Below are 16,076 nucleotides of genomic sequence, written 5' to 3'. Positions count from 1 at the left end.
GCCTGGAATGCAGCCCACTGTGTTTTGACAAACACATAATTGACCATCTGATCACCAGCCTACGTACTGCACTCAGGTCACTGTGGGGACTTGGGCTTTCAATAGGTCCCTATCCCTCGTCTTGTTCATCTCCTCAAACCTTTCTTCAGAAAGCAATATAAAGACGACTTAAACACACCCACACATCCTCCCATTTGCAAAAGAGAACATGGTACATAAGACATAAGCTGTTGAAAATTCCCTTTAAATTGTCCTGGCAGCCCAATGTGAACAAGAGAAAAGCACACTTATGGTGAACTCTAATTCAGCAAAAAGGAATGAATATACTGAATTGTCTCAACACCCGGTTGTGCATAAGTTGCTATTCAGTTCAGTGGTGTGGAACTTCTGCTTAGAAAAGGCAGCAATGGGAAATGAGGGGAAAGTGGGGGCACTGACTGCCTTCACGGGGGCATTCTTGGAGGATTATTTCATTTTAGATGAAAGAAGATAAAAGTAAGGACCCTTAAGTAATCTGCCCACCCTTCTGCCATGGTCAGTCTGTCAAGAAGGAGATACTGCCCTCCCCACTGCCTCCCTGCGCCTTTGCCACCCTCCTGGGAGACCTGTAGGCAGAGCACTGACCCTGTTGTGCTTCAGGGTGCTCAGAAGTCAGATTCAAATTGAGGTCTCTGGTGAAGCTTCCACAAAGATGTATTTTGACCTGAAATGTGGCCCCATACCACACATCAGCCTTTCTCCTAGAAGGCAAGGATTATGCAGTGGGCCAAGCTATGCTCAGGTTATACAGATGTCAAGGTCTATTTCAATACTACCAAATAACCCCTCCTCTCCATTCCTACCCTGACTGCCCAGTTCAAGCTCTTGGTTTTCACCTCTAATTTGTTTCCTATTTTAAAAGTCTGCCACCCAACCTGTCCTAAGTGAGCTCTTTCTAAAACATAAATCTGCCTGGAATTCTTCAAATCCTCCTCGAGCCTACAAGACCGAGTCCAAACTCCTTTGCCTCGCATAAAAGGCCTTCTGTGAGCTGAGTCCTATCTGCTTCCCAGCGTCATCTCTCAGTGCTCTCCTTTCAACTGCCATGCTCCAGTCGCACTCACTCCTCTCATGCCTCTGTATCTGGCTGCTGTTTGCCATCTCTTGTCTTTGTAGATGCTCTTGCTTTTCCCTGCCTTTGATCCCCTTTACTTCCCCATCTCCCTCATCTCCTTGGTAAACTGCAATTCATTCTTTTTTACTTTAAGACCCAGCTTGACCCCTCTCTAACAATGTAGGCGGGTCCTCCTTGCTTATTGCTCTCCCTCTACTTGTGTATACTTCTATTCCAGCACCTATTGCCGGGTATGGCTTTTATTCACTTATTTATCTCAGTTACCAAATTATGAACTCCTTTATGACAGGGTGCATTTCTTATTGATCTTTGTGACCAAGCATTGTGACTAACATCTCATACATGTTTGTTGACTAATGAAGAGCTATGTGTTATGCTTAATCAAAACTAAGCCAGGCAGTAGTATTAGCTTCTATAAGCATGATAGGAGCTTATTAGCAACCTAATGAAGGCAGAAGATTCTAGAATTCAAGTATCTTCTGATGGTTATCACAGAGATGAGGATAAGAATAAGAGTGAAGGATAGATGCTGTGGTGAAAGAGTTTCTTTTAAATAGAGACTGCTACTGAGCAAGTGAATTATCACTCTTTCCAACACTTAGTTTACTGAAAGGTATTGTCCTGAACAGGTGTCTGAGTGTGAACTGCAGAGAGGCCTAAGCTGTAAGAACTGGGTTTCCCAAATATGGCAAGTCGGTGCTACCTACTTCAACGCAGCATGGCAGTTTATAGAAGGCCCCTCTTTATTTCTGCTAAAAGTAAAGGAATGGAAAACTCTTGGGAGAAAGTCTGGCAGCCTCCTTTTCAGGTCTCATTGAAATCTGGTTCCAATCCAAATTGGGATTTTGGACTAAATGCAGTAGGAAGGAGAGAAGGCGGGATAGGTAGAATTCTGCATCTATCTAGAGGAAAAGCATAAGGAACATCTAGGAGCTAGGAACCCTGGGGAGATAATATGCTAATCTGTTCCCAAGTAACTTTTCTTTGGATCCCTGGGCCACTGTCCCTGGAGTCATCAGCTGTGTCCATGGGGCACTTGAGGACAGCAGGACTGTTGTAGACCCTGTCACCCTCCCGACATATGGGCAGCCTCAGGATTTGGAACCATCAAGCAAGCATGAATCTTGGCCCAGGGGTAGGACAAGGTCAGGTGGGTACATGGGTATATGAATGAGTGACCAGCTCATCGCAGATCACCCTCTCTGCCTTATCTCTGCTTAGACAAATAGGATCTCTCTAAAAGCGGCCTGATTGATAGCTGATGTAGCACTGAATCAGTTTCGCGTTTTTCTATGGGCCACATACAGCCTTTCAACATATTTTCTCTTGAAGCTCTCCTTGGTTTGTAATCTGTGACACAGGCCTCCAGTCCCCTGTACTGCCTGTGTCTGAGGCTTGCCCTAGAGGGCTGACGTCATAAGAGCTGAGCCACGCGGGCCGGAGTGCACTGTGCTGACTCATTCCCGGTGACAGTGAGGATTAATGCCTTTCTAACACAGAGCTATTATGTGAACTGTTTCTACACAAAAGAACTGTAACAAAATGATTTGCCAGTCAGAAGACTGGAAATATGCAATGCTATGTAACTGAGGGAAAAGAGGTGGAGACGTAAATGGTCACCATAAGCAGGACATTGACATCGTAAGCATTAACAGACCCGCTCTATCAACACCGAGAATAGCAAGACTTGCCAGGGGCAGATAAGACCCACACAGCACCACTCCTTGGGGATGCTAATCAATCTCATTTCTCTGTCAAATAAATGTCATGTTGGACTTCAGCCTTGCCATCTTTGAGCCACACACCAGCAGAGGAGCCATGGGGACCCTCCTTCTGACCATAGCACAAGAAATATCTCAGAAGGAGGAACAGTCAGTGAAGTAAGTTATTCCCTTGTTGTGAACGAGGCAGTGTTCACCAGAGAGTGAAAAGCAGCTGAAGGATGCCTGATGATTATTTCCAACACTTCCTGTAGAATCTCTCAGGTGATGTCCCATGTGGTGAATGCTTATTTGGGTTCATTGCCCCAGAACCTCTTTCAAGCAGCCCAAAGTAAAACTGATCCCAACGCACTCTGTTCAGCCTGGTTAGGCTTTAAAAAAATAGATGTTCTCTCTTTTAATCTGAAATAAAGTGTTTTCTTTTCTTTCTTTTTTTTTTTTTTTTTTAGCAACTTTCCTCCTTTTTAAAAAGAGAGTAGCACCTATATACCTGCACATTTGAATCCTGGATTTCTCTATTTTTAATTTTTCCTGGACTTTATAATTTTGCACAAAATTTTAACCCGTTTACTTTTTGGTCTTGTACTTCTTAGTAAAAGGATATTAGAATGCTTGTCAATAAACCAAAGCTCTGATCTAGAAGTTAAAATGGGTACATAACAGAAGAATAAATAATTGTCCACTGATTAACAATGGCACAAAAGGCCCAAATGTTGCCGGTATCTGGCTGAAAAATGTACGTTACAGTGTAGAAGAGCCGTGGCTCTTGCAAATAGCAGCTGTGGCCAAGTAAAAGGGCAGTCTTTAACTGTTCTTATATAAGGTGATATTTTCAGCAATCCTCATGGATAGCATCTACCACTGCCACCAATAGCATCGGCTTCAAACACAAAAGAAACTGGAAAACATACTAAAGTGCTAGAAACCACAACAAAGTCAACAAGAAAACATGACAATAAAGACCAAAATTTCCCAAATCTGACATTTATATGAAAGGTAAAGAAACCAGTTTTACTCACAGGAAGAGAAGGGGCAGGCCACAGACTGATGGTCAAGGAACTGAAAATCAAAGGAAAAATAAGGAATTAAAAACAAACCAAATGACACAGTGAGGAGAAAGAAAGCACATTAAAGTATATGTAGAATGGTTGCTCCTAAAGGAACAGCAGTAGAAGCCCACGAAGTTTTGTTACCTGTAACCCAAAAAAGAAAGATAAGCCTCATAAGTATTTTTCAAAAGTGTCATCTCCTCTGTTGACCAGCACAAGGAGTATAAAGATTTTTCTTTGTCAATTTCAAAGTCTGATCAGTTTCATATGAGTATTATCTTGAGCTGCATGGTCCAATATAGTAGTCATTAGACATATTTAGCTATTTAAACTTTTAAACTTAATTCAACCAAAGTTTAATAAAAATTGAAAGTTCAGATCCTCAGTTGCATTAGCCACATTTCAAGTGGCTAGTGGCTACTGTATTGGACTGTGCATATACAGAACATTTCTTTTACTGCAAAAAGTTCTATTGGACAGCACTAAAATAGCTAAAAACCTCACTACATAGTACATAATTAATTTTAGCTTGACAATGACAAGTCAAACCCTTATAAACTTCAGTCATGCTTAATGCTCAAAAGACCCTCTGCACAAGTTCAGCACATCCATATGTACTTTTCAATGTTTTGAGAAGATACAGATCTCTATAGGAACCCCCTTTCCCCCCAAAAACTCTTCGAAAACATCCATTTTCAAGAGGCTCACAGACTCTACAAGGGCCGTCCATGAATTCCAGGTTAACAACCCTTGGCCTAAGAGGAAAGAGAAGAAAACCCTTTTTCAATCACACTGCTCATTGCCTCTAGTTATTTCAACTAAGCGTTGTAAGCCAAAGCCAGGAATAAATAAAATATATACAAAACAGAACTCCAAGTGGATGAATGTGTAGGGCTCGAGATACACAGATTCCTTCAAAGGCATCCCAGACTCTCACCTTCCTAGTGCTTTATAATATCTTTTTCAAAAAGTCCGTAGAGCCTTAGGAACAATGGGGTAGAGAAGTAATCAGCAGAGAAATGATAATAACAAGAATTACTATTTACCAAGTACCTTCTGGGTTTTCAAGCATCTTGCCAAGCAAATGCTTCTCAAATGTGGATATGGGTATACCCAGAGATATGTGGCAGTATGACGGGGAGAATCTACAACCACAAAGTAAATAATACAGACATGGATGCCTTCCTGGAGGGTCACTTTGCCTTGTTAATAAGTAATTTAAACTATTACTCGGATCTTGTAGGAAAAAAACAACAGTTTTTGCTCTCATGGAACTTCCAGTTTAGTGAAACAAACAAAAATCCACTGAGGATGAGAATGCAAAATTTGCATGTACTTTTTTTTTTTAATTGATTTTGTAAAAATATTACATTAAAAAAATATATATGAGGACCCATTCAACCCCACCACCCCCACCCCACCACTCCCCCCCCAGCAACACTCATTCCCATCATCATGACACATCCATTGCATTTGGTAAGTATATCTCTGGGCACCTCTGCACCTCATGGTCAATGGTCCACATCATGGCCCATACTCTCCCCCATTCCATCCAGTGGGCCCTGTGAGGATTTACAGTGTCCAGTGATTGCCCCTGAAGCACCATCCAGGGCAGCTCCAAGTCCCAAAGACGCCTCCACATCTCGTCTCTTCCTGTCATTCCCCATACCCATTAGCCACCATGTCCACTTTTCCCACTCCAATGCCACCTTTTCTCTGTGGACATTGGATTGGTTGTGTCCATTGCACCTTTATGTCAAGAGGAGGCTCAGATTCCACATGGATACTGGATGCAATCCTCCTGCTTTCAGTTGTAGGCACTCTTGGCTCCATGGTGTGGTGGTTGTCCTTCTTCAACTCCATCTTAGCTGAGTGAGGTGAGTCCAATAAATCAGATTGTAGGTGCTGGAGTCTGTTGAGGCTCAGGGCCTGGCTATCACATTGTCAGTCCAGAGATTCAGATCCCCTAAATATATCTTAAACCCCAACACCAACTACAACTCCAGCACAGTAGCATGAAAGTCTTATGAAGAGAGATCCCATCTGAGTCCAGATTCATCACGCATAAACACCAGCTCCAAAGAAGGGCCATCTGACATGGCAGTTAACCCCATCTGCCATGACCATAGCACCCATGGGTCTCTTTAGCCCTTAAAGGAACCAATACCTAGGGGTTGTATCTACTTTATCTGTCTCTTAGACTCTGCTCAGTTGTGCATAAGGGCAATCCTTCTGCCAGCCTCCAGACTCTTTTTTAGAGACTCGTAGCCATATAAACTCATTTCTCCTTTCCATTTCCCCCTTACATTAGGTCAAACAGCATTTTAAAGTCATGTTATTTTATGTAGACAGGGATATTCTGCTGATCCACATTGAACCTTCAATTCAAGGTCATTTTCCAGTTGCATCATCAGTTGGTAGTTGATAGTGATCCCTCGGTGCCAGGGAGGCTCATCCCCGGGTGTCATGTCCCATGCTGGGGGGAAGGCATTGCATTTACATGCTGAGTTTGGCTTCGAGACTGGCCACATTTGAGTAACATGAAGGCTGTCAGGAGGAAATTCCCAGGCACAATGCTGCTCTAAGCCTTGTTCTTATTTCAGGCATATCAGCTCACAAGCATAGTCATTAGCATCAGGGGCTCACTGTTGGACCCTCATTCCTTCCCGGTCCTTGCCACTGCACCTGGGAGACTGTCACTGCTCCCCTAGGGACCACGACAGAGCACCACCGGCCAGGAACCCAGTACCCCCCCAGCTGTAGTTTTTAATTGTTGTCACTATGAGTATATCCAAACATTACCATGCACCCTGGACATATGTCCTGTATAGCTCCCTGTCAGCCATATATCACCTGTCAATAGTATCCTATACCAGTATTCCTCCGTTGCCATTGTTGAACCACTCTGTGATCCAGAACTTCCTGAAAATTGAAGCCCAATATAATGTCAGGATCCCTTACTAGCAAAATGGCATATAGCGATGGGTTTAAAGGTTAGATATAGAATACGTGTTGACTTGGAAAAAATTCTACATCCTATCTTTTTCTTTTTTTTTTCTTTTTTTCCCCTAATTATTGAACTTCTCTTAACAAGAGCCCTAGACCACAGCAATTCATATATATAATATACAGCACTCCCACACATCCACCACAAAACCTTTTCCCTTCCACAGCGATATCGCTGCGTGTACTTTTTGATGAAACCTGGGACTTCACTGAAAGGTCTCGTTTGGGGCAGGTTCCTTTAGGTTATGTCCCAGGCACTCTGAATATTAGATCACTCACTCTAAAGTGAGGATTACCTAAATGGAAGTGTTTGAGAAGCAGAGTTGACAATATATCATTTAATCTTCACCACAAGAGTGAATACTGCTATTTACAATTTACTAGAGAAAAGAAGAAAGATTTGAGAAATTAGGAAACTCACCTCAAATCATGCAGCTGCTGGGATCTGAACTTAAGACTGTACTATTTCAAAGTCTATATATTTTTAACAAAGTCTCCATAATTAAACTATCTCTAGGTGTTCCCCACTCTATGTTTTTCCTTGAAATCTGGGTTCATGCAGGATTAGGCAGGCTAGTTTATGATTCTCTGTTGGAAAGAGATGGGTTTGGCTTCATTTGAATTCTAAATATTTCACAGTGGTAAGAGAAAGCTATTATTATACCCATTTTATGGTGAGGAAGCTGAGCTACTTGCCAGCTGAGGTATCTGGCTGGGTTAAAAACAGAATCTGGGTTGTGTGTCTCTCATTCCTCTTGACTAACTCCAAGCCTAGGCACTGGTACTGTCCAGGTGCTTTTTTGTACCAATACAATAAAAACAGAAAATAAGTAATCATAACTCATTCACAAACACTGATTACTGTTTGCATTGTGAATAGAAAAGGGAGAGCTTATTTGTCACAAATGAATCAGAATTGTAGAATGTGCCATGGCATTGATAACAGAACTCCAGAATTCAGATGAACTGAAGTTGAACAATTATCCTTCTATTTGAAGAAGGTAAATGGTGTGACAATAGGACAGAAATGTCATCTTATACATGGTTTTAGTCTTCGCAATCTTTTTTCAACTACTCTGTCTAGAAGTTAGGTGGGTTTATATCCTCGTTTACTATGAGAAGAGACATTTTCACAAGTCTTTAATGTTCTAGAAGTATTGTGTTAATTAATTCTTATGTGTGAGCTATTCCAAATGGTAGGATGAAGATTTTTACTTTACTGATTTTCTTAATACGTTCTTGGCTTTCAGTGTTATCAAAGGATGAGGTACTACTGGATTTTTAGATTTGTATTTTTCTTAGAATTAAGTGCCAGCTTCATAGGTTCCCGTCAATTGATATTCCATCTTCATTCTGGATATATGATTTTCTTTATCTGACAGATTCAAGAAATGTTATGGTAGATTTAATGACATTTCATGCACCCTGGATTTGGGAGGTTTTTAATTCTCTATTTTCTATCTGGCAAAAAGTTTGCAAGTTAAGAGGAAATCAAGGAAAAAATTCAATTTATAATAACAACTAAAAGAATCAAATATCTGAAAATAAATTTAACCAGAGATGTAAAGGATTTGTAAACACAAAAAAACTGCCAAACACTGCTGAAAGAAATCAAAGAAGACCCAAATAAATGGAAGGACATTTTGTGTTCATGGATTAGAAGATTAAATATTGTTAAGAAATCAATTATACCTAAAGTGATTTACAGATTCAATGCAATCCCAACCAAAATTCCAACAGCCCTCCTTGAAGAATTGATCAAGCTAACAAAGAAATTTATTATGATGCGTAAGGGGCCTGGAATAGTGAAAACCATCTTGAAAAAGAAGAATGAAGGTGGAGGACTCACACTTTCCAGTTTTATAACAATACAAAACTATGGTAACTGAAACAGCATGATACTGCCGTAAGGACAGACATGTAGACCAATGGAATTAAATTGAGGGTTCAGAAATAAACCCTCCCATCTATGGTCACTTGATTTTTGACAAGGGTGCCAAGTCCATTCAATGGAAAAAGAATAGTCTTTTCAGCAAATGGTCTTGGGAAAACTGGATATCAATATGCTTAAGAATGAAAGGGGACCCTTCCCTCACATCATATGCAAAAATAACTCAAAATGGATTAAAGACCTAAGTATAAAATTTCTAGAAGAAAATATAGGGAAGCATCTTCAGGAACTTGCATTTGGTAATGTTTTCTTAGACTTTACACCAAAAACATGAGAAGCAAAAGAAAATACATAAATGGGACTTCATACAAATTAAAAACTTTTGTGTATGAAAAGACTTTATAATTAAAGTAAAAAGACAACCTATAGATTGGGGGGAATATTTGGAAACCACGTATCCAATAAGGGTTTAATATTCTTAATATATAAAGAAATCCTACAACAAAACAACAAAAAAGCAAAACAATTCAATTAAAAATTGGCCAAAAGACTTGAATAGGTATTTCCCCAAAGAAGATAAAGCACATGAAAAAAAAAAAAAAGGTTCAACATCATTAGCAATAAGAGAAATGCAAATTGAAACCATAATAAGATATCATTTCACACCCACTAGAAAGGCTACTATTAAAAAAGTGAAAAACAACAAGTGTTAGAGATGATATGGCAAAATAGGAACACTTGTTTATTGTTGTTAGAAATGTAAAATAGTGCAGTCACTGTGGAAGACAGTTTGGCAGTTCCTCAGAAAGTTAAGTATAGAATTATCATATGACCTCGCAATCCTACTTCTAGACAGATACCCAGAAGAATTGAAAGCAGGAGCTCGAATAGATATTTGCACGGAGATGTTCACAGCAGCATTATTGCCAATTGCTAAAACATGGAAGCAACCCAAGAATCCATCAACTGAAGAATGGATAAAAAATGTGGTATATACATACAAAGGAATATTATTCAGCTATAAAAAGGAATGCTGCTCTGATACCTGTGACAAGATGGATGAACCTTGAAGACATTATGTTGAGTGAAATATGCCAGACACAAAAGGATAAACATTATATGATCTCACTGAGGTAAAATAATTAGAATAAGCAAATGCCTAAAGTTAGAAACTAGAATATAGATTAGCAGGGGTCAGGGTGGAGGTAAGGAATGTAGAATTAATGCTTAATTGTTAAAGAATTTCTGTTTGGGGTTATAGAAAAGTTTTGGTAATGGATGATGGTGATGGTAGCACAACAATGTGAATATAATTAACACCACTGAATTATATATTTGAATGTGGTTAAAAGCGGGAATATTAGGTTGTATATATGTTACTAGTATAAACATTTTTTAAAAACTCAGGACTGAACATCATGAAGAGTGAACTCTACTGTAAACAATGGATTCTAGTTAATAGTATAATTATAATAATAACGTTTCATCAATTGTAACAAAATTACCACACTTATGTAAAGTATTAATACCAGGGAAAACTGAGTGTGAAGGGTTGTTTTATGGGAACTCTGTATTTTTGGCATGATTTTTTAAAAAGTTTACAAGCGGAAGTCAGAAAGAAGGATTATTAAGATGTGCATGGACAGCATGTGCAATCTCCCATTAGGTTCTCTGTGGTGTCCTGCAGACCAGTTTCTTGAAACATTTTCATTGCTTTTGGTCAGTCATAAGAAGACAACACATACCACAAATGGTCATCACATCTTGGGTTCTGCTTTACAAGACCATTTTATTTTGGAGCCATCTTGAGAATGATAAAGGAATCACAGGGTTGGTTGCTTTACCTATCCTTAAGATGCTATGATAAAAAATCCTAAAGGACATCTACCTTCAAAAATTTAGATCATGAAATAAGGTAATGATAAACGAAGAGAGAGGCTCAGAAACTGAAGTTCAGCTGTTTTTGAGTCTGAGATATTGTTGTGATACAATTTAACACCCTACTCCACCCCATACAAGTCCTCCCAATCCTTCTTGATCCTTACAGGTAGAGGGTCTGAGAGACTACAATGCAGTGAAAGAAAGAGTGCTGGAAAGTGTGGCAGGGGTTGGATTAATTTAATACATTTAGGTTGATTTATTACAGTTCCTATAGCTCCAACTCTTTGGCATGATACTCAGGACCCCTTTACAATCTGATTTCAAACTCTTTTTCCTCCTTATCTCAAAGTCCTGACGTTGTAGCTTTATGGATTCCAAATGGATATGTTTATCAGGGCCTCTGACTTACAGTAAATTGATAACCTATAAGGGACACTGAAAATATCTGGCATTGTTATCACATGGCCTAATCAATTAGAAGCACTTGGTTATAATGCTTCTCACAGCCTATCATTAATGCCATCTGGTACAAAGATATTGTGCTTATTTAGGGCAAACTCATCCCAGGGCAACAAAGAAGGTAACATATTAGTAATACAAAGGGCCTTGGAGTAAATATGAGCACAGTAGGAAAATGAAATGTCCAGATTAGTGTGAACAGAATGTTGCCTTTCCTCTAAACTGTTCCCTCAATTGGTTAAAAAAATACAAAGAGAAAAGTCATGACATAAAATTTATACCAAAAGATATAAATTAAGCAATTACTTGTACCCAATAATCTGTTAGATACTAAATCAATAAGACAACATGGGCACAGTCTGTGTTTTAAAGACTTGGAAACACATTTCTAAAATATCATTTGGAAAATGTTATTTTGGTGCTTGCCATCACCAACTATTTCCTAAAGAGCATCCAAGACTTCACAATCTGGCCCCAGTCCACCTCTCTAGTCTTTTTTCCCCTGCCACTGCATCCTTATATACTGTGACAGGCTAGTTGCTACTCCTCGAACATGCCGAGGACATCTATAACTCTGGGCCTTCCCAATCGTTCAAGTAGCAGTGGTAAGTGTACTGTCTTCTGGGAAGCCTTCCTACCTAACTGCTTTCTCTTGCCCCTTTGAACATTAACATTTTGTTCACATGGCTATCATCGAACTTACTACATTGGGTTGTAGTTTGTACCATGCCCTTCTGTTTCTCTCCCTAGAGTGTGAGCTCCTTGAGGGCAGAAGCTGTATGTCATTCACATTTGAGTCTCCCAGGCCAGCATAGTCTAGCATTCCTATACATAGCTTGACACTTAAATGTTTGTTGAATAAATGCCATCTATTTTAGGAGACAAAGAAGACAGAAAAAAGTCATTGAATCAGTAAATAGCACCAGCGAGAGGTCAAGGAAAAGTTAATTTTAGTGTGTTTTAGGAGTGGGGGCAAGATGAGCTTTAAGATTAGGAAAACTGATGCTCTTTATTCTGGATCTAGCCAATGCTATGAGTCAGTTACTTTTTTGGGAACAAGTTTCAACCGCAAGGTTAAATGAACACAAATGCTCTGTCCATCAGCGTATAATGAAAAAGTTGTGGCTATTTTCAAATCAGCATAGTGAAATTAAAATATGCAGTGCCTTTCTCAGAGGCATCATATATGACAGAACTTTTTTAAAATAGTCCCTTCTGCTGCTCTGTTACAGAAAGAGCTATAAGAACAAAAGTAAATGTTTAAGAAAACTGGGATAATTTTGCTTAGGGAAGGAGGAGCTGAGGTGTGTCTTCATAGCTTTCTGACTATATGATGAGTTGTTACAAAGAGGATAATGGTCAGCAATTTTGTCTCTAGGACAAAATGATATTAAATTGTCCAGTGAAGAAGTTAAGTTAGACTTAAAGATATTAAATGTGCAAATGGTAAATAATCAAATAGATTACTAAGAGGGTTATGAAATGTCTTTCTTCACAGCTCTTTAAAATAGGAAAGAGCGTCATCTGTTTTTGAATGGACTAAAAGCAGCATGCCTCCAGCCAGAAGGACGACTTCAATAACCTCTTTAGTCTCATTTAGCTCTGAAGAGCTTAAAACCCTATAAAATGGTGTCCCTAAAAATTATAGAGTCCCACCATAATTGAGTGAAATGCATTCTACAGTTTCAAGAGGATTAGGAATACAGTATATAAGTAATTCCTTAAAAGTGGTATATATGGAACTTATATATAGATTCAATTTTCAAAGCACATATGACACAAATAAAATTGAGGAAAAATACTTGAATCAACTGTAGTTTTAACATAATGATTAGCTAGAGTACAACATTCTAACAACCAATTCTTTCATGTCTAAGAAATTTAGCTGAATAGTTCATAAACCCGGTATTAAATATGCATATAAACTCAATGACCAATTTTTTTTAAAGTTCATAAAAATAACATAAGAAATCAGTACCATTACTCCTAAGATTATCTTCAAAGACCTCAGGAGAACAACTCCTTCAAATGACCCAAATGGGCCCCATATGATTAAGAATGTAAACCTAATAACACTCAGGGAGAAGCCCTAACAGGGGTGGCAAATGACCAGTTTTCTTGTCTATTTACCTTGTGGCTTTGGAGCTCAGCAGAGGTGTCCATTACATACAGCACACAGAGTCAGTTGAACAGTTCTAATGACTTAGTCCGAACCAAATTCATTTAAAGTAGTTTGCTACATTTCTTAAATAGAAGATGAGCCTATTCTATCTATGGCTCAGATTTGGACTGGATCACTGAACTATTGCCCAACTCTTATAAGCAAAGCACTACCATGTTCTAATCAACTGGCAGTCCATAGCAGATGCATCATGAAGGTCAAAATACACACACATAAGAAACTGGCAGTACATTATAGAAGAAAGCTATTTCTAAAGACGGACTTTGGCTATTAAAGCCTTTTGAGTGTTATTCGACCTTTGCTAGGGAAACAAAAATTAGTCACAATGCAACTTGTAAAGATCCAGTTACAAAAAGAGTCTGAGAGAGAAATATAGTTTCAGTCTGTAGCCCATTATTTTCATAAGAACACAAATCAAAGCAATAAACTATGCCAATTTCTTGATAGCTGACTTGTTATGGGATATTTTTCAAGTCTTTACTAATGATTTCTTGAGGTTGGTTATTAGCGTGATTAAGAGTTGGAAGGAAAAAGGTCTAAATCTGTTCAAAAGAAGCGTTTTGTTCAGTATCACGACAGAAAACAAGGTCAGCTTTAAGCCAACTTTGATAGGCTAAACAGGGTAATAGAGAAACAGGATAACAGACAAATGCTTATGTTGTTTCACCTGACAGGAATGGACGGAAAAGCAAAGGTGTCAAGCTAACCAGCAACTTGAATTCTATAATGCTGGGGCACAGTAAGCTGATAACTTAGGTTGTTAGTTCCTCTTCCCTCTTCTTTCCACTTCTGCATACCTGTCATCAGGTAGTTGAAAGAAAGGATGCAAATGTGACTGGGACTGCCTCTTTTGGGATACTCTCACTCAGCTCTTCATCTCTCCCAACTTGCTCTGTTATCTGAAAATTTATTAATTTAACTGTTTTATATTGTACTTACTTTCAGGGGAATCTGTGTTTTCGTAAGAGTCTCTACAAGATCTAAATTCAGGGATTTTTTTCACAGGTAATGAGGGAGGTATTTGGTAAATGTGTTTGTGTGAGGTGGTGGTGAAGGAAGGATTCTTTCCTGGACTTTTCAAATAGTCCAGTTATACCGCCATGGAAATCACCTGCTTCCTGCTTTAAGAAAAGCCAATTTCACTTATCATTTAACTTCAAATAAAGATACAAATATACACACACACATGCACACACACATTGTGTATCTGTATTCTTCCTCTCAAAAGTCATAACCTTTTGGACCTCCCTGTCCATACCCTTCTGTGTACTACTGTCTCTGCTGATATCAGAGTAATTTAGGCAGAAACATAAGAAAACATAAATGGTTTACACTGAAACTTTATTAAAATATTCTTCATTAATGTTTTCCTCATGGTTAATTTCCATTGGTTCCTGGCTATCAGCATATATTCAAGGAGACTTTTTCACAATATATAGCTATCTTTCTGCCCTAGAAAATCTTGTCTGTGAGATTTCCTTGTAATTACCTGAATTTTTGTATTCACTTATTAATGATCTAAGGATCGAGAATGTTTTCTGCCTCCTTTTTAACCTCCTGCTTCATGAAAGGATTACATTGTAAACAACCTAGTGGGAATCCTTCAGGCCAAACCATGGCTGAGCTGCTCTCAGCAGGCAGGGAACCTGTGATAATCTGTGAAACACTGTGACACATAATTATGAAAATATATAGGATTCTCCCATACTTTCAGAAAGATGTGCTCTTTCTAAGATGAGACCTAGAAAATAAAGTACCTTAAAAGAAATGGAGAAATATAACTTTCTAAAAAGGGCCAGTGAGGTAAATTACAAAAAGTGCCAGACTTGCCAGGGCTTTCTTAACCACCTACTCATTTTCAATGTCTGACAAGGGCCTGCACCAGACAGTTCAATGGCAAGTCCATTCGTCTCTGACCAATGTAGCCCAAAGTAGTCACTGTACCAAAGGGTTCCTTTCCTGTTTCCAAAGGCAATCAGTTTGTGCCCAGAGTCTGACGGTTCATAGCTTTCTTTAAATTTTATAAGACTGCACATGCATAGTTCCTCCTGCATGATTTGGTCCTGAGGAAATGACCCACCCACAGCTCCACAGAGCTAATTAACTCCATACTGAGCTTTTTTTTTTTTTCTTTCTCATTTTACACATCCATTCAATGCTTTAAATGACCCAGTAGCAGCATGATCAGATTATTTATTCCTCCCAGTGAGGAAAGCATGGCGGTAGGAGGATCAGAGATGTATCTGCCCCAATTCAAAACAGCAATGTGTTCTAAAACATTATCAAATAGCATTTTATCAGAGAGTGCAGAAATTCTCAAAGGTGCTTGAATGAAATGCTTTCATGCCATTCATTCAACTTCAAGTGATTTCTATTTTAAATAAATAATAATTACAAATACTGAGATGAAGAAGTCAGGATTATATCACAAGAATTTAAAAAACATCCCATTTTACTGGGAAAAAATTAAAAACACCCACAGCCGCCTCCTCACTTGAATGGTTTCAAGAGAAGGGCCAAGGAGAGGAATGACATAACTCATTCTTTTTCTGTATCAAGGAATAAGCTCATGTTTTTTTTTCCAGATTTATTTTTGTTAAAGTGAATGCCTTCAAAACTCTAAGATGATCACTGTTTTCTAACTTTTCAAAAAAAGAAAAAAAAAGTGAACATGATGAGGGTGGGTGATTTAATGGAGTCAGCTTGTCAACGTGATGAAACTGAAAAAGCTTTTTACAGAATATGGCCACATGCTAAAAAAAAAAAACCACAA

The 16,076-nt window shown here is 38.7% G+C and overlaps 1 protein-coding gene across 48 annotated transcripts in view; it reads right to left on the bottom strand.

Annotated features, from left to right (window-relative positions):
- Positions 1-16,076, bottom strand: part of ZBTB20 (zinc finger and BTB domain containing 20) — a 900,898-nt gene that overhangs the window by 187,396 nt on the left and 697,426 nt on the right. For 47 of the 48 annotated variants that reach the window (XM_071214788.1, XM_071214799.1, XM_071214789.1 and 44 more), the window contains one exon: positions 3,855-3,894. The gene's annotated coding sequence lies outside the window, so the exon portion shown is untranslated. Of the gene's footprint in view, positions 1-3,854; positions 3,895-13,251; positions 13,272-16,076 lie in introns of those variants that run through there. The other variant, XM_004475626.5, reaches the window with a different exon arrangement.

The sequence above is a fragment of the Dasypus novemcinctus genome, chromosome 4 (assembly GCF_030445035.2).
Source record: "Dasypus novemcinctus isolate mDasNov1 chromosome 4, mDasNov1.1.hap2, whole genome shotgun sequence".
Classification (NCBI taxonomy): Eukaryota; Metazoa; Chordata; class Mammalia; order Cingulata; family Dasypodidae; genus Dasypus; species Dasypus novemcinctus.
This window is presented reverse-complemented; position numbering and strand designations above follow the sequence as displayed.